This window comes from Corapipo altera, unplaced genomic scaffold (assembly GCF_003945725.1).
Source record: "Corapipo altera isolate COAL_440 unplaced genomic scaffold, ASM394572v1 45, whole genome shotgun sequence".
Taxonomy (NCBI): domain Eukaryota; kingdom Metazoa; phylum Chordata; class Aves; order Passeriformes; family Pipridae; genus Corapipo; species Corapipo altera.
The window spans coordinates 8,083,205-8,107,951 of NW_020884877.1; the positions used below are offsets into that span (position 1 = coordinate 8,083,205).

At 40.4% G+C, this 24,747-nt stretch overlaps 1 long non-coding RNA gene across 1 annotated transcript in view; it reads left to right on the forward strand.

Moving 5' to 3' along the window:
- The first annotated feature begins 496 nt into the window (after positions 1 to 496).
- Positions 497 to 24,747, forward strand: part of LOC113944287 — a 38,573-nt gene continuing 14,322 nt past the window's right edge. The window contains exons 1-2 of the long non-coding RNA XR_003526628.1: positions 497 to 906; positions 2,205 to 2,321. This is a non-coding gene — a long non-coding RNA (uncharacterized LOC113944287). The remainder of the gene's footprint in view (positions 907 to 2,204; positions 2,322 to 24,747) is intronic.

Here is a 24,747-nt window from a genome sequence, read left to right on the forward strand (position 1 = left end):
CCCTCATAATCAAAGAGTAACACCTAATGCTCTGGGGAACAGCGAGAGTTGCCAGTTCATGAGGTTCATGAATTTTGGCACAGAATGGAGGGACTGAGCTACAAATCTTTGTCTCCATGTAAAGCCACATGAGAAGCACCAAGGCATCACCTCAAACTACTCTGAAATCCCAAGTAATGATTAATAAACCTTAACTGTTTCCATTCTACTTTTGTCTTCTGATGCTTGCAAGCATTTCCCTGAATTCTCTCAGCCCACTCCTCGTCTCCCCCCTTTTCCGTATTTTTATGCTGCCAGATGACAATTTCCCTTCTTATCCCAAGAACATGATCACCCCTTTACATTTAACTGATTCGTTGGTATTTAATGATTCTATGGCTATTCAAATCTATAATGATTATCCATTAATTGATAAATTTTCTTCATTGTGTAGGATGAGTTAGAGGGAGATAAAGTGCGTCAGGCAGTTCGACCACATGCTGGTGAGGCAGTGGTGCAACACCCAAGGGACACCTGCTGCTCCCTTACACAGACACCTGCTTTCTAAGTCATGCCTAAGTACAGGCCCAGTAAGGTGACAGGGCTGGGATGAGAGGGAGCAGGATGTGCTCCCTGCCCTGTGAAGAGCAGGGACCACGGCAGGGGCCTCTCTGGTGCCACACGGCCGAGGGCCTGAGGAGAAGCACGGGGCCCCTCAAAATGGCGCCTTTCTCCCCTCATGTCTCCCAGCAGGAGCCGGCCTGTCCCTTCAGGCACCTTTTGGCATCGACTGCAAGCACCAGCCCTATTCAGTGCTTGAGCAGTGCTTGATTGCTTTTAAATGGTGCCAGCAGCAGCAGGAGAATTAAGGCTGAAGGGAAGCTGAGGATGGCATGTTCTCTTCCCATCGGATGGGTCCTTTTCCTGGTACGTGGAAGTCATGTTACCCTCTCCCTGTACAGTGATTCTGTCACCCTTCTTCCCCCACCCCATACCTCACTGTTTTGGGGTCCCCCTATGGCAAAGCTGTCCTGGCTTTCTGCAGAGCCAGGTTTTTGTTTTCACAGTGCTGGTAACCAAAGAATTATAAATTGCCATGGTTCTTAAGGTTGGGCATTGCTATTAACCCCTTGTCTTTTCTCTCAGCATTCCTGGTGCTGGGTGCCTGCTCCCCCAAGCCACAGTGTGGATTAAAACCAGCCACCTAGGCATCCACAGATCATATTTTCATTAGTAAGCTCAACCAAGGTCCATGGTCCAGTTGTCCATATTACTAAATTGACCCCATCAGACACCCCCTGCAGTGCAGCCTGTGTAGGGCTCACAGTTGGCAGGTGCCCAAAGGCACAGACGTGTTTTGGGAGATTGTGTGGGGAAGGGTAAGAGGTTTCACTGGTGTGAGACATAAACTGAGCTGAGCCAGACAGCCTGAGGAGGCCCCAGGTGTGTTTCCATGTCTGTACGAGCACCACCAGCACTCCCACACAGTGCCGTTCCCTCCAGCAGCTGCTCTTGGCCTCTCCTGATGACCACAGTTGTCTGCGAGGGGAGCACTACGGGCTCACGGGAGCTGTGTCACTGTGATCAGGTGTTGACCAAAAATATCTGTGCTGTGAGAAGGTAGCTGTGCTACTTTCTGAACATGGCCCCTGACAGCTGGGCCACTTTGGCTTGGTGCCACAGATGTCCAACATGGTGCAGAAGCTTCCAGATGTCGGCTGTGCCAGTAGGAGCTAGGATAGCTGCCAGGCTGGGCAGGCCTCCTCCTTCTCCTGCTGCTGCCTGCACTTGGTGTTACTGGCAGTGAGAGGTAAGTGCATGCTCCAGAAGGAAGCCGTCCAGCTACAGTGGACAGGTGAAAAAAACATCCACAGGCTGAGTAATTTTGTTCAGCCCAAAAGACCAGCCTCTGGGTAGTTACTGCCTGACAAACTTAAGGAGGGCAGTTTTCTCTTTGATGTTAGTGGAAATTACATTGTATACATATCAAGGGGAGAATGTGCCTCTAATTAATCAGAAATCACTGTCAGTAAGTCACAGTGTTAAAAGGATTTTGGCCACTTATCCTTCACTTTTCAGAAACACCCCATTTCAGCATCAGGAAGGACTTGCTTGAAAGCTACTTGAACATAGTCAACATCACTGAGGATATTGCGTGTATGTTTGTCTCAATTTAATAGAGAAATGCATACTCCGATTTAAATGCCTTCTCGATTTATTTACAGAAGAGAAAGGGAGAAAGAGGACATTGAAGACAAAACATGCAAAGAAAATCTCAAGTCAAGTTTGATTTTAAATAGAGCAAGATGTTACGAGAAGCTGTATGGTGAGGAACTGTACCAGTAAGTAGAAATGCCAGATTGTTCCTATACCACCACACACATTTTAGGTAAATATAAATAGCAAAGGTGTAGCATGCTCATGGAATTCACTTGCTCCGTGGCTCTAGCAGAAACACAGCAAGGTGTTGACATCTGTGTAGACATTTTGCCTGGGTGATTCTGCTGTGAAAGGCTAATGCTGGTTTCCTCTTTCCATGGGGGGAGTAGAGATGGTCCACTTAAGAGAAGTTCAAACATTAGGAATAAGCAGTGGGGAGAGAGCTTTTACAGACAGTAGCCAGGCTCAAGGAGGATGGTTTGAACTATCATTTGTTATAACTGGATTCTGTGCTAAATCCAGGAATTTACAAGCTAGTCTGCAGGGGACTTGAGTTGACTTTGACACCAAATCAGGAACAACATCTCTCCTTGATCAAAACCAAATGATGTAACTGTAGCCACTGGTTACAGTACCCTTTGTTATAAGTGCATCAGCTAATTTTTCTCAGTAAGGTAGAGAGTAATTTCATTACTCCATGTGCTGATTTTTCTTAAAAGAATTTGTAAATAGTTTCAGAAAAATCCACAGTTCCAGCAGAAGAATGTGACCCTCCAACAGTGCTATGGTTTTTATTTGTTTGATTATGGTGCCAGTTGTCTCACAGTGTGATGCGACTGAAAACAAGAAGAGTCTGATGCCAAAATCACTTTATGCTCATGATATTTTTTGTTTTGCTTTGTTTGGTGAAAAATTATGGCTGGTGAAAATACTAGATAAATCAAGGATGTTTATGATTCTTCCTTCACATGCCATGTGCCTCACAGCTGACCAAGAAGAACTATTTGAAACAGAGGACTAAAACAGTTTCTACACCACTTTAAGGTATTCTAGCTGCTCTTAGCTGTGTTGAGCATCTCCAGCTGTGGGTGTGATTACACACCTATTAAGCATAGACTAATATCTGTTTTGTGTACTGGCAACTGTCAGAGTGAACAGGTAATCCCCATCACCATCATTACTGCTTTATGTGTGGACACACACTCATGCATGTATATTTGTATGTGTGTATACACACATGTATTTAGAGATATGCAAGTTCTTATGTTCCCTCCTTACGTTTCTGGTGGTACCATAACACAGTCCTTAAGAATGTTTTCCTACCCCCACCCCTACACTTAAGCAATGTGAGAGAGGAGAGGAACAAAGCTCTTCCGAGTGTAATACTAGTATGTTGTTAATAAACCTTGTCTGCCAAGCCAGATACTCCTGCGACACTGTAAACCTGTCACTTTGGCCCAAATTCACAGTAGAATTCAATACCTAAATATCCTTATTGATACTGGGAGTCTTTAGCCTCCCAACAACTTCCTAAATCAAGGATGACTGCGTTCTACTACCAGACAGGGGTACCTGCATTAACGAAATTATCAGATTCCAAAGACACAGAGGTCCCAGACTGATTTCCCTGGTCTCACCTGTCTGCTAATCTGTTTATAACACCATGTCATTCTTGGTTTATATCATCTTCAATCAAGTTATATCCTGTTGAACACCAGCTTCTCCTTAGTTGGCTGCCAGCCTGCCAAAGTGATAGCTTCAGTGGCAGCACCATGTAGGTGAGTTACAGTAGCTGAAACTATGGCATTGTCCTCTCCGTTGTGTTCTTTGTTGGATTTGTGTGATGCATCACACAGTGGCTGTGTGTAATCTGGAAAGGACCAAGCATGTGCTTGTGAACTGGATGAGCTCTCTGTCTCAGTAGGACTTATTTCTTTTCACACAAAGACATGTAAATTTAAGGTGCATACGTATTTCAGTCTTGGTTGAGGCCATGCTGATGTATGCAGTGTGATTCTGGTATGTATTTTGTGATGCCAGTGCACCTCTGCTCTCTCATCTGGAATGGAAGCAGTGCTAAGAATTCTCTGTCAAGGGTGACTGCAAAGATCAAACATTTTGAGGGCGGGGAAAAGTAATATTAAGAATATTTTTTGTTTGATAGAAAGCAGACTTTTTTTTTTTTGCTGTATCCCTCAAAGTCTATTGCCATAAAAGACAAAAAAGTACCATGGTTTTGTGCTAGTACACCACGAGCTACTTAAGAAAAAAAGGAAGATATGTGTGGAATAGGTTGTACATGATATATCCTTGGAAGTGCTTAAGGGGATAATCCAGTCTCTTCCTTTCTTGAAGAATTGTAGGGCGCAGTTCTTAAAGTTCATGATCCGTATAATACATGGGGAAGGCAAAGAGAAATTAGGGTATTTAGGTAGCAGTTATTCCATCTGATGTTTTTGGAAAGAGTGATTATTTCCAAAGAGAGGAAGATGTTAAGTTCCAACGTGTCTGAGCAGATAGATTTTTATGGACCACTCTTCAGGGCTGAATACAGGAAGAAATTATTTTTCTGAGAAGTTGTCCCTAGTATGGTGTCTGAGCTAAAGACCATTAAAACTACTAGGCAGGTTTTCAACTTGAGTACAGTTTAAATTGCAACTTTAATTCTCTGTATGGAGTATGGAGATTTTTTGATTAATACCAAACTTTTTTAATTTTGTCATAAAATAAAATAGATTTTTTTAAAAAAGACACCAACAAAAGTGCTAAAAGACAGCCAATCTAGTTACAACACTTCTGTTAGCAGCCATTCTTTTGGCCCCATAAGGAGCAGACTCCATGGTTCTGCTCTTCCACATAGTTCTGATTTTAATAAGAACAGGAGGTATATAGAGAACGGAACATTTTCTGAAGGGGACCAATACATGCCTCAGCATTAAAAATGTAGTAAATTAACAGTCTTCTCCAAGAACTGCTCCTTTGTATGATGGCAGCTCAGTGTGCTGTATTTCCTACAAAATCAGAGTTTATGACTAATATGCTGGTCAGATGTTACATGTACATTCATGCCAGTGATGGCAGTAACAACGGAGATATTTTCAAAGCTTTACACAAACTTTTTCTTTCCATTTCTCTTTAAAAAAAAAAAAGTGTACTTATCAGTCCACCTCAAGCACTTTTTTCTCCTCATCTAACCGTCACCAACCCCCTCAGCACCCGTCAAGCTGTGTGGAATTTAAGAGATTCCAAGACCTGAAAACATGTGATATCCTCTTGGATTCATGTTTAATGTGGAATCTCAATCTGAGTAAGGCCTCAGGATAAAGCATTTACTGACAGGGGGATGGCAAGGCAGTCAGGATTGTGTAGGCGTGCAGAACTGAGGAACCAGGGCTGCTCAATATGTTTTTAATCAAACTAAGAAATACAGCCATTGAATGAATAGAGCTGATTGACATGGGGAGTTCCTTGTTCTCCCCTTCCATCTGCAGCCTTTTCAGTAGCAGAGCAGAATAAAGAAATTTAAAAGGAGACTGGGATACGTATTTTCAAAGAAATGTTATACAAAATAGAAGCAAAATCCTCAATAAAAGAAAAATTGTTCTTTTGCTACAAAAAGCCTAATAAGGTTTTCCGTGTTCTTTCCACAGAAAAGAATCAAACCCCCTCTCACAATTTCCAGTGAACCAATGGAAGGTTCAGTAATGGAATAGCTGAAAAAAATTCTAAGTAGAAATTGTTTTTCATTATCATTGTCCTGTCAGGAAAAAAACTGCTAGAAAAAATCAGCTGTCCCACTGCTTTAAAAAAAGAAAATAAAAAAAAAAAAAAAAAAGAAAAAAAAATAGAATTGGGCTTTGAAATGTCTTGATGATAAAAAGGGAGCATTTTCAAGGGAAAATGCAGCCCTGATCTAATTATGGAAAGGAGTTCGCAGCCACACAGCTCTGACCTCATCACACCATGCAGGATCAGGCAGTGGATTGTCTGCACTGGGTAGGATGTGAGTAGTCAAGTCTTTGGCTAAAAGAGTGTGTCTGCATTTCCACATACCTGCTTTTTCTCCCATCAGCATGTTAACTGTGTATCCAGTTATAAAACATGGGAACAAAGATAATAGATGACCTTGAGGATAATTAAACTGAAATCACAGTGGTCTATTCGGAAGTAGGGAGCTAGGCAGAGGAGTCGTTTAAAAATAGGTAGATGGCCTACTAAAATAAATATAACAAATAAAAATATGAAAATAAAAAATAAAAAATATCCAGGTCTGCATACCACAAGCTTAAAAATAATAACAGGTGAAAGCAGAGTGTATGACTGTGGAAGGAGAATTTGACATAATAGATATTCCTGAAGAATGAGGGAGTGTCAAATTCAATGGGATATTGAATACTATAATCTCTAGAGCAAGGATGGGTTAGGTTACAGAATGAAGGGGAGGAAGGGGACTCTGCAGCTGCAAGACCATTCTATATAGACAAGAATTCAGTAGGTGAAGAAAACCAGATAGTAAAATATTTATCTATTAATGGCTGATGAAAGCAATTGTAAGTTAGGAGTAAATAAAAGAGACCACAGTGTAACTCTGAGAAACCTCCTCCAGGTAAGAAGCATGCCTAAGAGTAGCTTGCTAATATTCAATTCATAGAGGAAGAATTTTCTAATAAAAAATAAAAAATACAAGCTGAAACACAGAAGCTAGTGAACAAGCTGTAGAACTGCGAGTAAAGATATTCAGTGTTAGGCTGAGCAAGGAGGTTTTTTCTGAGTAATTTATAGTGGTCACAAACAACATACAGTAGATTTTAAAGTCTAGGTTGTCTAATGACTGCTTCTCTAGCTTCCCACTTCACACCCTTACTTTATGCTGAAGTATTTTCTAAGATATTCTTCTTTCTGCTATTCCCCTTCATATCTTCCACAAAACAATTATAACAACAATCCAGCTGTTTTCTGGCTGCTGTTGATATGGGCAGAAGACTCCCACACCACTGTGCAGATGATAGACCAGAATGTCTCAAAGCACCCTTGAGCTGCTTAAACTCATATCTTGCACATGCTGAAATCAAGGAGTTGAAGTTAGGAGGGCTAGGAGGCTACTCCACAGAGGTTAAGGTCAACCATATGCACAGAGTTCTTTGTAGGGAAGGATGTCCAAATATCATGCAAAAGTTTGAAAAAACCCCAAAAACCCCAAACCAAAACCCCTGTATATTCACAGTCACAACAAAGATTATTTGTATTTGAAAAATGATGTGGCCAGAGCCTGATGCACAATGGCTAATATTCCATAATTAGGTTAGTCTTACTGGCTCTCTGCTGAATCCCACAAATACCAAAATTTAATTAAAAGAGTTCAGAACAGATTTTCTGTAACTCTAACATCTCGTTCTGGGTCCTAAGTAAGTGGGTGCATGGTGTGCATCGTACGAACTGGACAGCAAAGCCAAGCTCCACCAAGTAACTGCAGATCCATGTTTCAGAGTCAAACTCATTGGTATCAGTGGAAGTTTTGTCTTAACAGTGAAAGTGGATCAGGTTCCACTCTGGGCTAATCTGTGAATGCTTATGGTACTGATAGAGTATCCTAGGAGGATGAACATTTTTTAAAAGTGCAGGAAAAGGAGTCGGGAAGAAAAGAAATAGTAGTAGCTTTAAAAAATATTTAATTAATTAACTCCCCTTCTCAAGTTCTTACTTCTTTTTGTTCTACCAAACCATCTATTTACTCAGGGAGTTTTCATCAGAGTGGTTTTTGCATATACAGGCAATTAGTTCACTGCTTGTCACAAGTTTGGCTTTCAAGTGATAGTCTTCAAGATTTATTCCTCCTATGGACTAACAAGCTGGAAACCTTGTGATAAAATGAATCTTCATGAGCAACCCTTATAAAAACATGAGATTATCTTTAAGGAAGTGATTAGATTCCTTTCAAGTACTGTAAGTGAAATGCACTCAACTTGAGGTCCTCCAGTTAATGAATTACATTTCTAGAATTTTGTTCCCTGGAACTCAGATCCAAAATCACAACTTCTGCCAGCCCTAGGGCTGGGTCACATTTCTGTGAAAATCAGAATAATTGCATTGGCTTTACAGGCAACACATGCAGGCTCATAATGATGATTAAAAGATGAGACTTTTCTATTAAAATGTTTTCAAAGGATTGGCAACATTTTTCCACATTTGCAACATGTAGGAAAATTCTTTTGTCATGGTCACAAACCCTTAGAATTAGACAGGTATTCAAAACATGTCTTGGAGACGTGGGAAGGATAAAGTTTTCCATGTCAGTTTTATTTCTTCTTTCATTTTGTTTTGTTATACTTGCTATTTGTGCAGCTTCTTGGTGCTAATTTGTGGTTTTCAAAAGCATAGTTATGTAGTTACTTAATAGAAGATAAACAATTGACTAAAAAGACAGGTTCATTCCTATGTGTACTTAGCCCTCAGGCTTTCAGAGAAATTTAAATGGTTCAGAAGTACAAATTCCTGTTAAAAAGTTGGGAATATGCTGCTATTTTTATAACCTATTCCCACATCTTATTATTTAAGTAATTGTGTCCTCGCCCACCCACCATGTTTAGGAAAGAAAAGAACTTTGCACAGTTGCATTATATATGACCAGGAAAAAAGAAAAGGGGAAATTAAAAAAAAAAAAAAAAAAGGAAAAGAAAAAAGAAGAAAATAAGGCACACAACCATAGGACTAAGAGAAGAGATAGCCTCTAGTTGTGGAAAAACTTCCTGTTCCTAAATAGGTCATTAATCATGTACTTGAAGTTAAGCACACACTTCTGTGCCCTGCAAAATTGGGATATAGGAGGAAACTGTGTGCTGAGTAGAACATCCTGACTTTGTTTCTTGAAACATCTTCTTGTCTTTAAAATCCTGTCCGTTCTGTCTGACTGGAGAATTGATAATCAATCTAGGCTCTGGAGCAACTGATTACTGGCAGGTCAGCTGGAGCATATCCTGAGCTTGGGGCTAATTAGTGGAGTTTTCCAGTTGTTAAGGGATCTGCTGGAGAAGACTATGAAACCCAGCACTTGTATTTCTGATTTTATCGGTACTGGCACAGAAATTGGGAACTGATCCTCATTCGTTACATCCATCCTTACTTGCAAGTATCTGAGTGAAAAAAATAATAATTAATGAACAGATTCTTATTTACATTCTGGTACCTTTGTATAGCTGGGTAGAAGGGCCTTCATGTGAGAATAAACAAAAAAATGACACTGAATTATAAAGTTGTATAAAGTAACTTTTCTGGAAATGTGAATCTGACCTCAAGTTTTAGGAGCTCCAGAACGAAAGAACAACATTGTTAAAAAACAAAGGGGCAGAGAGGCTTAAATTCGGGTACCTAATTGTTTTGCAGACATTCAGCACCGAAAAATAGCAGGCAAAGACCTGCTAGGAAGAGTAAGACAGTGAGATACGTAAAGACATTTACCCTTAGGTAAATCATGAGTAGTCCTCCTGCAATCAACGGCTTGGTGTAAGTTGATCCTGGAACAAGATAAGACTGAGATAACATTTGCTCAAGTTACCTGCCTTATTATTGGAGCGATTGTCGGCTGCAGCTGCTGCAGCACTAGAGGATAAAAGGAGAATGCTTGAGAACTAATTAACAAGTTACCAGCTGAGTGGCTCTCATTATTTTGAAATGTAAATACTTTTGTTGATTAAATCTGGACTATTAGCTCAGCTCTTTGAGCTGAAACAGGAAATTTCATCAAAAGTGAAAAATGAGGAAGCAAGGAGCTTTGTGGTGTTACTGAAATAGCTGATCCTTTGGGGAGTGTCCCAAGAATGTGTGGAGAGCTAAAAGCAGGAGCTTTTATATTTGAAGTTACCCTCTGCAACTGGAGCTGTGAGAGGCTATTGCTCTCTTCAGACTATGCACGAAGAAAGACATAACTTACACTGACCAGCATTTACCAAATAGTCAGTTTAATGATAAGACAAATTCCTATTAAGCAGAATCTTGTCTACCTCAGATGTCTGGAGTTCCTGTTCATGAACCCAAATTTCTGCACACATAAAAAAGAACGTGTAGTGGATTTAGACACCTTCCCAACTGACTCATGTAAGAATAATCATCACTTTAAACACCCACTGAAAGGCACACTTTTTTATATAGGAGATCTATATAGGTTTATATAGAGCAGGGTGGAGGAAAACCATTGAAGTGAGCAAAACAATAATGGGTAACAAAGATGTCCTTTCAAAGCTTCTGGTTCTGTGATGTGGATCTCTAGATCTGAAATATGTGTTCAACTTTTGAACAACATATTCTTGACCTATGTCAGGGAGCCAAGACCATAGCATTTGGATTTTGCAATCCACTTTTCTTCTGTCTTCTTTCCAGCATAGCAGGAGACTCCCCAGGCTTATTATTACCAGAAATTGCAGGGATCTTCTGTCTACCTTTGAAGACTGTTACGTGAAATACGTATTGAATGACCAACGGAGCTATAGGACAATCTGAAGTATTACTGCACAGCTGTGCAGCTCAGCCACCTTGTCAAATTATCATACTCTGGGTGCTGAAACTTTTGCACAGTGAGCAGCGTTTTTCTTAAAGTTTGTGGTGAAGGCTTTGGGAAGGCTGACCAAAACTGCTATTATGGTTTTATCTCCAGCATTACTATCACGGATTATTGCTCAAGTTCTGGATTAGCATTTGTTTTCACTGCAAAGTAAAACACAAAGTGAAAAAAGCTCAGAGTAGGCATACAAGATAATTTTCATGTGTGTTTAATACAGCACTAGTAGAGCATTATCCAAAATGACTTATACCCTCTCCAACAATGATAGCTCTAGGAAAAAGCAAATATTGCCACTCCAATAATGTTCGCCCAGCAATCAGTGAGTGGTATACAGTGCTCTGTATGTCTTTGCTGCAGGAATCAACTAGGAAAATGGAGAACTGAGGTCTTCCAATTAGAAGTATATAATAAATGCTGACACTGAAGATGTCCACCCTGTGAATCTTTCTTAAGTTATGCATTTATCTGATTCTTAGTCAGTACCACTTGAAACTCCTACTTCAGCTGACCACCTCCCAGTATCCATACCTTCTATTTTAACATTATCTTCCACATGTGAAAATAGATGTTTGTCACCCTAGGTCCACACAGCATTCACCAGTTCTGCCTCCAAAACCAATCAGTACCAGCTTTATCAGAGGACATAATCCTGTAGCTTGGGAAATATTGAAAATATGCTGCCAGGGAATGTTTTCTCCTATTCCTATGAACTGCATAGTGTCCTGATACAGACTTCATATACTTTGATTACATGACATCCATCTTCTTCCTGCAAACTCTTGTTTCCTTCTCTTTGCTTGACTGATGCTAAGATTGGCCTTCCTGTGTACTAAATCATTGAGATTTGAAAATAAAAGGCTGGAGTCTTGCTTGAGTTCTCCTTCACCACTTTATACTGCTGGTGAGGCAAGGGAGGCAGCAGTCCTCTTCACACAGTGAGGACAGGAGTTCCAGCTTTTCTATGTCCCTGGAGCACTCAAAGCAGCTGATGTGAACCCCACACAGTCAGTGAATGAAAGCTGGTTACGGTTGTTTGTGTCTGCAGTGCATGAGGCAGAACTTCTTACAGGAGAGATTCAGCAACCACTCTAAGCAACTCCATCAAGGACAAATTGTTAGTCTGATTCATGTATGCTATTTTATTATTCCATTAGCATTCACAAATGTCTCAATATCCAGCATTTTTCCATTACACCCTCTGTAATTTGCCACTGCTTCTCCCAGGACAAATATTTGCTGTGGAAAGATGAGTCTGATTATCTTGTATTTAAGACTGTAGCCTTTTCCTTTCCTTCTTTTCTGATAGCTTCATTATTGTTTTTGGCATCTGAGTCACAAGAAGGTGTTACACAAAGGGTATTTACAGTATAATGAGTTCAGTGTTGTTGAAAGCTAAAGTTCATTAGCCTCACATTTAAGACTATTAGAGCAGAGAGGCTGTAGTGAAGCATTGTGTTTGTCATTTGCACAGTGTTTCTGAAAAGCAAACAGCACAGATACTCTGGACACTTCCGGGCTTCCTTTCTGTCCTGGGAGCTGATTTTCATTTGCAATAGAGTCCAATATTGCAAAATGGAGATTGATGGAACCATTCAGCACAGTGTCAGCAAGTGCACATCACCTCTGCTCTGACCATCACCAAAGTTACCAGGAGAATGAATCAGAACGGATTTGAGCAAAAGATGTTGTCGGTACCATAGTGACCACGCAGTTGCTAAGGATGTGATTAGCACTCGAATTGCAGGAACGGGAGAGTTAATTGCTATGTCCTCATTCCATTTCTCTAGGGGAATACCTGTTTGCCAATTCTACAAGACAAAAAGCCCTGCCTCTTGATTTTACAGCATATGAAGCCAGCACCTGTTTGACCCTAAACATCTCCGTTATTAAACTAGAATACATAACTGTTATCCACTAGGTGCAGCACATGCCATGCTAACAATTACCCTCTTTAGCCATTTTTTTTTCCTGTATTTCTCCCTCCCATGCACAACACTCACTTACTTACTCACTTCCCTCTGGAAGTTTGATAGCCTTTTTTTTTTTTTTTAATGTAAGTCTGAAATGCAGCTATTAAGCTGAAGAAGGCTCAGGGAAATGAACTAAAATGTCTAGTGAGGAGAAAAATGGCACTGTAAGGATGGGATAAAAAAAAAAGCTCAGGGTAATAGAGATTGATCACTCAATCTGTCCATGCCCTCAAATAAAACTGAGTGAATTTAACATGTTAGGTTACAGTTAAGAAGCTGAATTGTTTATGTGGATAAAATATAGTTTCAGATTATCATGGGGGGACATTTATTTATTTTTGCATATATGAGTCATTTAGGCAGTCCCTTCATGTGAGTGAAAATATGTTTATTTTCCCACTCCCTGCTGTTGTGTGTTCTATTAATATCACACTGGTTGCAATAGATGGATAAACTAGAAACTATTTGATGTTGAGTTGGTTTTTCACTTTTTCTCTTCTTTTCCTTCTTCAGGCATCTATTTTTGTAAAGCAGTTCAAAAGCCCCCAGGCACTTTTCATACAAGTTTTCCTCCATTTTTAAAACAGGGCTTAACCCTGCAATAACAATCCACAAGAAAGAAGTAGCCTATGAAAGGTCTGTGATGTCTTTTATCCCTTTCAGGCAAGATGGAGGTGACACTGTATTTTCCAACTTCCCAAAACAAAGCATTGGGCAGCCAGAAGTGACCCCACTTCCAGCTGCTTCTATTTGACTAAAATAAAAGGAAAAAACCTAGAAGCTGTCAAAAGAGATGCTGAAGAGAATAGGACAGGAGTGTTTCTGTGAGATACATGGGTCCCTGTTGTTTACTGCTAACCACAACTACCATCTCCCCCTCTTTCACTGAGGACATTCCTGGTAGCTGCCACCACAGATGCTGTTGCCTCTTTCCTTATGGCAGAAGCTAAAGGGACACTGATAAATTTGTTCCTTCTTATGCTCCCCATAACCTCTTGGAGTTGTTTCTCTTTGTTCTGCCATTCCTATGGCTCTGTTTGGATTTCTGTAAATTATGGACACTCCAAGCAGGGATCTGGTGCCATATCATGCTTGGCACTGTACATACAGACTACAGGGAGGATACTGAAGAACTTATTATCTAAAGAGATGATGCACAACAGGTTTACAAAGGAAATCAGTGGAGAAAATGAATGCAAAGTGTTCCCAGCTGAGCCAAGCAGTTCCCAGCTGAGGGAGGTGTCAGACAGAGGAGAGCTCAAAGTCTAGGAGTTGGAGCCAGAAGACCTGACTTTCCAACCTGACTTGGCTGGTTTTCCTCATGTGAAAATGAGGGAGGGAATTAAAGCATCCATACTTGATGAAAAATGCTTTCCCCTTGATGGAGGCAAGGGGATTTTACTGGGGGCTCCAGGCAGTTATCTGTGGGCTTCTGAACTCACATAAACTGCATTGTGCTATTCCTGCTGTCTGTAGCAAAGCAGGATGGCAATGAAAATGAAATCTACTTCACCCCCTCAGCCAGCATGACCCAGTTATCTTGCAGCAGACATCTATCAGGATGTTTGCCTCTGCCTGTGACTGAGCAGCAAGCCTTCTTTAGTGTTCCTGTCTTGGCTCTTGCTTTGTCCCCCATTTGTCTCACATTTGTAATGTGTCACTCTCCTTGTGCTCCATACTGTCTAGGTTGCAAGGTATGTGCTATCTCTGGGGAAGAGCACTGGCTTTGTTTTAAATGTCACTATACTTTGTCCAGCATGGCCCTGACCTCTTGGTATTGGTCTTAAGAGCTACAGAAATAGAAATTAATACATAAATTCTCCCAACCTAACAATAAAGGAAGGGTGGGCTGGTCGTGACCCCATAATGCACGTGAAGACTCCCTAGGGGTCTTCAACCGTAAGTTGTCACTCCATGATGGAACACATATTTTGAATGTAACCTCACCTGCTTTCTCCTTGTGGGCAAGTGCTTCTGTCTTTTTGTTCTTTCTTGACCATATATCTTGGTTCACATACAATCCATCTATGTCCTTGCCCCTGCCAGTGGGAGGACAGTCATTTTGAAAGGGCATTTACAGTCTTATCATTTTCTACATGCTTTAGATAGATCATTGAAAGTGCCAACTCTTCCAAAGATACCACTGGATAGCAAGCAAATGTTACATAAAGGCAAAGAGCTACATATTATGCTTCAATGGCTTAGGCAAACAGATAAGAAGACATGGACAAGCTTCCTGGAGAGGGAATCTAAAAAGACCAGCAACAGGGAGCTACAGATAGGAAGAATGCATTTGAAGAGAAAGCAGGAAATTAAGGACAGCTATATTGGTGTCAGTCCTATTTTCCTAAAATCCAAGGGAGATGTATCAGCATCTACAAATAAGAGCAAGATCAAGACATAAGAACTTATCCCCTCACTGCCTATTGCTTGCATTGAATATGCTGATATTATCTACTTTCTCAGTTACTTTATTCAGCAAAGGAAATAAGCCTGGTAAAATGTGCCATATGTCTTCCCCAGGAACAAGTTCACATCATCTGAGTGTTTTTGATCTAGGACATAATTTTCCTCTGGTGTTACTAGCAAAATCAGTGGCATAACCCTATGAGTCATCCTGTACAGCAGCAGTTTTTGAAGGTGTTCTTCTTTCTAATGCTGCATATCTTTTAATAAGTCTTTTTCCAAAGTCCTCAGGCCCTAGGAAGCCAATTTATAACACATCCCTTTTTAAATGCGTGTGCCAGAAACCCACACTTTCAGCATGTCAAGAATGGGAGCTTGACGTTAATTTCTTAAACCTGTAGCTGGGATCCTAAAATAAGCACCAGATTTTTCAAGAGGGATGAAATCTAAAGAGCTTCAACCCCTTCTCAAGAAATTATGTATTTCGTCCTTTTGAAAAGCCAGAAAATAAAATAGATGGGGTTTGTAACGCAGGACTCATTTTCTACCATGTGTAAAGTGTTGTACTGCATTTTACACTGGTTTCTTTTTAGAGTTATAGCCATCCATTAGAGAACTGGACCAGGGTCCAGGAATTTTCAGCACCTCTTACGTTTGATCAGATCTCTTGGCTGCACTTTCACCTTCTATAAAATCAAGGGGGGAGGGGGGAGGGTAAAAATCTAAGGGGAAGAGAGGAAATTATGATGACTAGATTTAGGAAGCAGATTGAAGAAAATGAGACAGAAGAGTCAGCAGTTATTGTGGGGCACCATAATCATACTGGACTAGAATGTGTGCAGACAGCCTCCCCAGGAAAAGCAGAACTTGCTCTTATATTTTATACAGGGATGTAGGTATAATTGTTATAGGACTGCACAGTCCTGATGTAATGACAGGGAAATTGCTGCTCTGCTCTGTGACTCTGTCTTATAACCAGCCCTCTGCCCCAGAAATCATTGCCCAGTTACATTGTTCTGCTGGAGAAATTTCTGTTACTGCTCCAAAAATATGAAAAATATATATATTCTACCTGGCTTTCGGAGAGCAAACTATGGCTGTGCCTGGAAAATTACTTCCTTGGCAACTATTTATACTAACAAAGCATGTTCCTTCTGTGTGAGCAGATCCCAGGAGGCAAAAGCATTTAGCATTCCATAACTTGGGATCACAGTGGCAAGACTGGGCCTTGGGGTTTTTTGTTTGTTGGTTTGTTTTAGTTTTGGGGGTTTTTTTCTGTTTTTTTGGTTTGGTTTATTTGTGGAGTTCTTATCATGACTAGCAGTCTCCTAAGCAACAAAATGGTAGAAAGAAAAATAGCAACTAGGCTAATAACAAAGCTAAGGGAAATCCCTGCCTGAGTCATTGTAGAAAAAGGAATTAGCAGTCCCCTTGAGCCTTGAGACACTTATTCAATAGAAAAATTGTTCAAGTTTATCATCCTGTCACCTGATGAAGATGTGGGATATGTGCTTAACAGGTCTTCCTAATTTTAGAGCAAAAATCTCTCCTTGCCTTGCCTCCTGCTTGCTTTTTAAAAAGCAGCATTTTAACAATTGAAGAGCGAGACAGCCCTCTTTTCAGCAGGAGCTAAATTCGTAGAGACCAGATTTTGTTCCCAGATTGGCTTTAAATGGGAAAAAAATCTGGCATTTCTACAGGCTTGCTCTTACTTTTCAAGCCACAAATGAGAGCAGAATCTGACTCTTCAGTCAAATCCATAAGGGCAGCTCCTGCATAGCGTGTAGTTTCCTCATTTCTCTACACAGGCCTCATCTCAGATCTCTTCTCTCTGAAGGATGTGGTTTCTTAGGGCTGACGCTTGCTTTATCTCTAAGCATTTATGCTGATGCCTTAAGCATATTCCTACAAAACAGAAGATTGTTCAACTGTGTTTCTAGAGCGTGCAATGGTCAGCTCTGAGTCAACACTTCCACAGGAAGCCACAGTGCAGTAATAAGGTGTTTCAGTTTGTCCAACTTTCCAAAGGATCAAAGAACTCTCAGAACAACCTTTGGCTGAACTCAGGTATGTTCAAAAACACATACCAATTTTTGAATGAGCCACCCTTACTCTAAATGTCCTGCAGGTTCTTTCCTATTTTTGCAGCCTTTCAGCACATGCATTACTTTAATCAACATGCAGTGTAAGTTGTATGTTGATCTTAGCTCTTCTTGTATATTACTTATTACATGGCTTCTCAGTATTAGAGTTTCTTTTTTCATCATCCCCTTGTGGTTTTGTTGAGGCCTTTTCATGTTGGTAATGCAATTACCAGCTATTTCTAATAATCCTCATCATTTTTATAGAAAACAATAATACAACCCAGCAGCAGAATTAACGAAGTCTAGTTTCCTCTGAAATTGTGTCCCTGCCCACACACAGTCTGTAACCCACTTCTGCACAATTTCCATCATAAGTGTGCCAAAAACCACCCGCAATTTCCTCTGCTCTTCTCTTGGAGAGGCCCCCCCTTGCTCTTTTCAAACAAGTCCTAATTGCTGACCTCAACATACACCCCTTTCCCTCTTAAAGGCACTAACGTGGGGTCTGTACTCCACACAGTCACCTTTTCTTATGGAGCTTGCAGAACTTCTTACTTTTGTGACCTCTTTCACATTGCCAGTTTGGCTGAAACAGCCAGCTGGTTCACGAGTTATTAAGGAGAGGCTGAGAGATGGACAGTGTGATCTCCCAGACCTTATTTCTTCAGGAAAAGAGGATAAAACCAGAAGGTGATTAGAGCCCAAGTGTTTATGTCTATGGACCTGGGTTTTTAGAGCCATCTTTATCCCATAGAGCTGGTGATTTTGTTGAGGAGTTATTATGTATACTCCTGCATATTATCTAATCATTACATTTTATCATCATCCACTGAGGACAATATAAATGTTTTAGTATAATAGTTGATTTGTCTAGTTGGCTGTGAGAGACTGGGAATTGCATTTAACCAAGGCAACAATTCCTTTCTTTTTTAAAAAGCTTGGAAGTTTCCAGGGACTTTGTCTGATTCCTGATTCCCCTCCCTTAGTGTTCCCTGTCTTGTAAATTGGCACATGTTGCCCGCTGCCCAAGGAGTGGATGGCATGGCTTCCTGTCAGGCTGTCAACACAGTTCTTTTAATCAGTCAGGGATTTGTTGCTGAATGAAAGAAATCTCCCCCAGACATCTTTCAAGTGAATGGTTTCCACAAAATTCCCAACCCAAGTTGCCGTGGGAAAGTGGGTAAAAAGGTTTTAGAAATCAAGCTGTGGTCTTGAGCATGTTAGGATTTACAGGGTCACATCCAGCATTGCTAAGGCCAGGAGAAGTCTGATAATGGACTCAATGGGTGCAGGATTAAGCCCATTGCCACTTAGCTACCATGGTGACAGAAACCTTAGAAATTTCTGAGACACTGCTGGTGTGCTGGACTAATTTCAAGCTTAAATTTAGAATAGTCTGTACAGCCAGTTTAACACTGCCATTTAAATTATAGACACCTATCTTTTCTCCTTAAACATATTAGATAATACTTACTTACAATATTTACATCTTGGAGGTACATTGTGGTTTTACCAATTCTCTTTCTTTTCATCTAGAAAAAACAGCTGCTCAACAAAGAGGATGATTTCTCTTTAAGCAGCTTCTGTTTCTACACTTGGGTTTGGAAAATGCTGTTGTTCTTTAGTGAAGAGCCCTCTGAAATGCTGGAGTTCTGTGAGGTCAGAACTTGCCACCCGCTCACTGTAACCTCCTCCTGACACAGCATCATATTGATGTTCCTGGTGGGTTTCTCAAAAGCATCTGTGTGTTTTGAAGCTGAGAAAGAGGTGGAGCCAGTAATTTCACTGGGTACTATGGCACCATGTCAACATTTGGGTTTAGTCCTCTAAGTAAAACCTGCTGCACTTCATATAGAAATCTAAGGACTCTCTCAAAAAAATGTGACCTTTAAGCAGGATGTTTTTCACTAGAATACCTGTTAAACATACTATCAAATGCTTTTCATGGTTTTTCTTTGGAAAAGCAGAATGGGAAATTTGCACTACATTGCTAAAATACTATGTGTGAACAATGTGAAAGGCAAAAAATATTGATTAGATCTGGGATGCTATGTGTTTTTAGAGTAGCCCTGTGATTAGAAAGTTTCTTTTCCTTTGAAGCCATTTCTCATTTTAAAGCTCTGTGTCTCAGTTTGAATAGTACAGGGTTGTGAGTAGGGCCCATTCTGTGCTCTGTAGTCCACTTTGCTAGGTACCCTTACACAAGCTGGTTCTCTTTCCCTTCAGTTCACATGTGCTTTGTTGGGTAGTTTCACTTCCTACTAAAAGTGAAGTGAAGACTTTCAGTAGCCATGTGGGCTTCACCGTGTTGACCTCACTGGAGGTACTGTAGTCACATAAAAAAAATATTTTTGCTGTTCAAATAGAGTTCAAAACTTGTTCTGCAGCAGGTGTTGTTGTATTTGATGTACAGGAAGGTGAAATAAATGGTGTCTATCCCTGAAAGGTTACAGTATGGGAAAGTGCCATATTAACCTATTCAGAAAATAAATAACCTGTTCTTTTCTGGTCACTTCTGCATCAACATAGAACCTCTGAGAGGACCTTCATCTGGACTAAAGAATAACATAGCTAGATCAGTGGGACTGACCAGACTGCCTAATCTGAGTGATTCTACACAGTAGGTGTAGGGTTAGAACAAGCATTGTCTCAGCAGCTGTCTTGGGCTAGAGAACTCAGCTAGAGTTCCTGATTTTCCTTGGTAGATAGTCAAAGAACTCAGTCTTCTGCTGATAATATAAAGAAAGCATACAGTAGATACAATATCAGATTCCTAATAACCTGGACAAAGTCCATACATTACAGATGAAAAAAGCTTCATGACCATCTTAGTCATACAGTCGCTAAGGAAGTGACAATTTCTGGAACTTACTCTTTTTTAATCCCTGGCATACTGTGTGTCACAAGATGATCAATGGGTGAAGCCAGTGGCTGTCCTTGGATCCTTGAAAGTCCATGGGATCCACAGAAGTCATTAAGACAAAACAAGTATATATATGAAAAATACATCTGCTGAACAGAGTCATAAGTACTGGAAAAGGTTGAAAACTGAAGATGAACATACAACTCCACAGTTTGAAGTGGGACACAGAAGAGAAGAGCTTGAGACTTCAATGACTCAACTAGGCACCCATACCCAGAAATGTACCCCAGAGATCAATCCAAGGAGATAGATAGTCTTACACTGTCCATTTCTAACTTCTTAGATTCCACACATTTCCATGTCCTTTAAATAGAACAGGGCTCCTATCGATCTCTTGATCTGTTGTGTGATTGCACACACAACGGCAATCCTATGTGCAGATGGCACCACAGGGGTTTTACTGACTTTTTCCCCTAAAAAACATGTCAAAACTTCTTTTGGATTCACTGCTTCTCTACCCCATCATTCTCCTACTTCTTCCCATTTCTTTGCTGATTACATTGCATGACTTCTCTCCCACTTGTAAGATATATGTTTTATTTTATAATGTTTCTCATGCACTAAAAAAACTGCTAAGTCAAGCAGTTACCAGAGCTGGAAGATCTTCCTCCAACTGGCACAACCATCATGTAGTAGCCATCATGTTAACTTTAAGTACAGATTATTATTAAGGAGCTTGTATTACCTTGGCTGTTTGCCCAGCATGTCCTTGATAACTCAGAGTCACAAAAAATGAGTAATACTCTGGTCCTACCCAATAAAACATAGGATCATAATGATGAAAATGGCCTTACCATTCAAGAGTCCTTTAAATTTGGCACTCCAAATTATATGAAAAAATGGTTTAGATTGCTTTCCATGGTTTAGATTGCATTTCCATGAATAATTGCTATTAACCCTTATTCCCCTTCTTGCCTCTTCCCAAGACTGTTATTGATTCCCAGTCGCTTGGATGATAAGAATATCCTTGAATAGTCTTTTAGGGATTTAAGGCACTAACAAGTTTCTGAAATGAATGGGACTTTCTGGGTAGCAGATGAAATACAGCTGGGTAAATTTCTACATGCACAAGTAGCTCAGTATCTGCCCCTGAGGTGGGAGCAATACCAAATAATGCATTTTGACTGTGCAGACTTGTGCAATCATTTCCCCAATAAAAATACATTCTCCTGGTGTGGGATGGTTTGTTATCCCTGAGTATTTATAGTATTTTCTTGTCAACTGTTTGACACTGGGCTGGCTTTCTCAGATTTCTACATCTAGATAATGATCCCTTTAAGTGTTTTCACAATTATACCATAATTGGTTCAGACCAATGTCACTAGTAACTGGTGAAGCAAACTCCAACAAATTTATAGACAGTTCCAGTACTGCAAGTGTTGATTACAAGGGACATTGTTAATCCCAAGAAAAACTCATTTTTCAAGTAGAAGCTAAAGCATAAGCCCCCCAAAACTCCATAAAAAAGATCTTCATTTGTTTCTAACTAGGAAATTTGGGGGGAAAAAACTATCGACAGGCAAACCTAAACGCTTTGCAGAAAGAGTGACTGAAGTGAGAAGAGAGAATTTGGGATAAAGTGACCTTTTTCACAGATTCATGTTTTGTGTTTAGGAACTAGGAACACAGACATGAAACACAAATGTACTATTTGTGTGTTAGATGATGGCAGTGTATGGGGGATACTTGCTACAACAGGTTGATTGACCTGCCCTGCCGCTAGTAGTGAATGACATAAAGGCCTGGACTGCAGTCTCAGGATGGGAACCTCTCTTATGTGTCTCTGGGAAGTAGACCTTTACACCTAATTGTTACAGAGTGTGTTGCCTGCTCTCTGTTCCTTGATGCCTGCTTGTTGCTTGTGCTCAGTATCTCCCTCATTATCCTTCTTCCGCCCTGTGCCTCACTAATCAGAGCTAAGTAACATTCATCAATAATCCTTTTTCTTTCCAGGACTCTCCCAGGTAAAGCTGTATGGGTGTTTGAGAACAGGAAGTTTGTATTATAAAAACAAGGACAGTCTCCTTTAGACACTCATGCAGAAGAAGCTAAAGCTAGGAAAATGGCATTATTAGTCCGTCTATGACTTATCCATTTCCTCTTTCCCACTGCTAAAGCCATCTTTGTCAGCACAATAAATTTCCAACATTTTTGCAAGTTCTCTCCCTCCTCTAGGGATTTTCCATTGCAGTTGGTACTATGCAATCCTAACTTGCTCTCCTAATTTGCTCTCTAAATTACACTGCCTTCATTTGAGGCACTCCCACACAACAGAGTGCAGCTGTGATGGGGATGCTCCTTGGGTCAGTGTACTGAGATGAATTAAAAGATGTGAGGATGACATTACATTTGCTCTTTCTGCTCACCGCTGGCTGCCTTCTGAATAGTGCACTCATATCTTTTGCCAGCTTGCAGAAAAGGAGTGGGTTTTATGAATGCCTACCATGCACATAAACAGACTCCATGAGATTTGGCAAACAGGAGCAAGTGATGACATGCTGTCATCAAATGATTTGTTTATATTTTGTACCAATAAGGATCATCCAGATTTTTTGGAAGACAGATACATGAAATATAAAATACATTTCAGACATGATCTTCATTAAGAATACCCAAGTTTGCTAATCCTAATGCCTGGTCATAACACCTGGTAATTTTTTCTTATTATTTGTCCCCCCTCAGCTGAGTAATAATGAAAACAAAGTAGCCATGGCCAGCCATTCATGTGGAAGGAAATTGTTAGCACAGCATGGGTTCCACTGTGGGTTTTGTGTGTGATATAACTGGACATCCCATCTAGTCAAGAAACCCCAGCTCTAGATAAAGCCAAAAGAAGACACAGGGAATGAGATAAAGCTTATCAGGACCATGCATACCTACAGCTTGTCGGCTAAAGGGAACCCAAAACCAGATCAAGATACTTTGATTCAGAGCCTGACCTTTCTGTCTGAAGTAGGTTCCCAGACTACAATTGAAAAATTGTCTGTAACACACTGAGAACATCCTTCTTTGTTTCTGAATGGGTTTGTTCTGATTAAGACTCCTTAAAATTTTCATACACAGTGTAAGATGTTCAAGTCTGAGAGTTTTCCACTTGGAATAGAATCTGCACAAAAGAATAATGTTTGGAGCATAAGCAGATTATCAAGAAGTAACAACTTGCATTGCAAGTACTTCCCCAAAATGTCGTCTGACAGAGGTGTTTTCCACAGTCCCCTCAAAACTGTAGGTTTCTGCTCTTCTATCATATGATGCTCTAAGAAATGAGGCTACACACGCTCATCTAATACTGTAGTTCCCTTGTGATATCTTCACTTTCCTTAATGAGGGCAGTGTTGCTAACTTGTTAGGAGCCTGAGGACTCTATCAAATTACATGGTGTGGAGGAGAAATTAACAGAGGAGCTTCTTGTGTGACATGGAATGAAATCACTGACAGCCCTTTTGTCGATCTTTACTTTTGTATTACAGACAAAATGTTAACAATTATAATATACAACACTTACTCAGAATTGGAATGTCCTTTTTTTTTTCAGTAACCTGAATGACTAAAAGTAATTAAACCTTCTCAGTACTGATTATATAACACAGCAGCCACAATACGGGTGTTTAACTGTGAGAAAGAGAGGAAAGGATCATGGGTCTTGGTAAAATTATTGGGAAGAAATGACAATGAATAGAAGACTCTACTAGTTTTTCATAACTTTTAGTTTTGCTTGTGTTTGCATGAGTGAATTGTAAGTAACACTATAGGAGTCTCAGTAGGATAATACTGTGCTTCTGCTAACATGCAAGAAACCAGAATGTGGCTCTTTCCATACTTCATCATAAAGCAAAACCTGTCAAGGGTCAGAGAAAGCAATAAAGAAATGCAGGAGAGGGGAAAGCCAGGATTCGTGAATTAAGGGGAGTTTCAGTAGAGACATCCCTAATGTTTTTTTCTTTAAAACTTTCCCTTGCAAAACATGGTTGGTAATATACACCCTCTCTGCAGCGATTTTTGTCAGCCATACATAACACTCTTTTACAAGCACAAAAGATACAGAGAGAAGTCAGCAAACTGGGAGGGGGTATGAAATAGAGAGGCCATGTAAAGTTTGTAAAGATTAATTTGTTGCAGCCTTGGTGGCCTTTTAGTGGTTGTGGCTTGCTTGTGCAATGTTAGTTCCTGAAACGGGTTGTAAGCACTAATTGCAGGATGTCTGTTCTGCAGTGGCAATGGGGCAAGGTGCTGCTTTCACACACCTTCATTTATGGCTTCACTGTGCAAAGAGGGTGAGCCATTGCTAACAGGTCCAAGGAGCTGTGAGCCCAGGCATAATCAGTGTGCTGACAGCAGCAGACATTCTTCTGGGTAATTATTATTGTCAAATATCTACCTTTTTTCTGTAAAAGGCTTCCTCTCCACTTCTATGACTCCTGAATACTGGGAACACTGGAGGCAAATTCCCCCCTCATTCTCTTGCTTCTGTGCCATGGGCAGGGGTATCTTCCCATGCCTGATGGATGTTATTACAATAAGAGAAGCTAGTGAGAGACTGAGCCATTCCACAGAAGCCTGCAATTAACTTAAGGGCACACCTGGTTGTATCTTGTAGCAGTAAATATTTTCATCAAAAGATACCCACTATCAGCAAAACCAGCTCCCTTCCTCTCTGGCTCTAGGCATGGA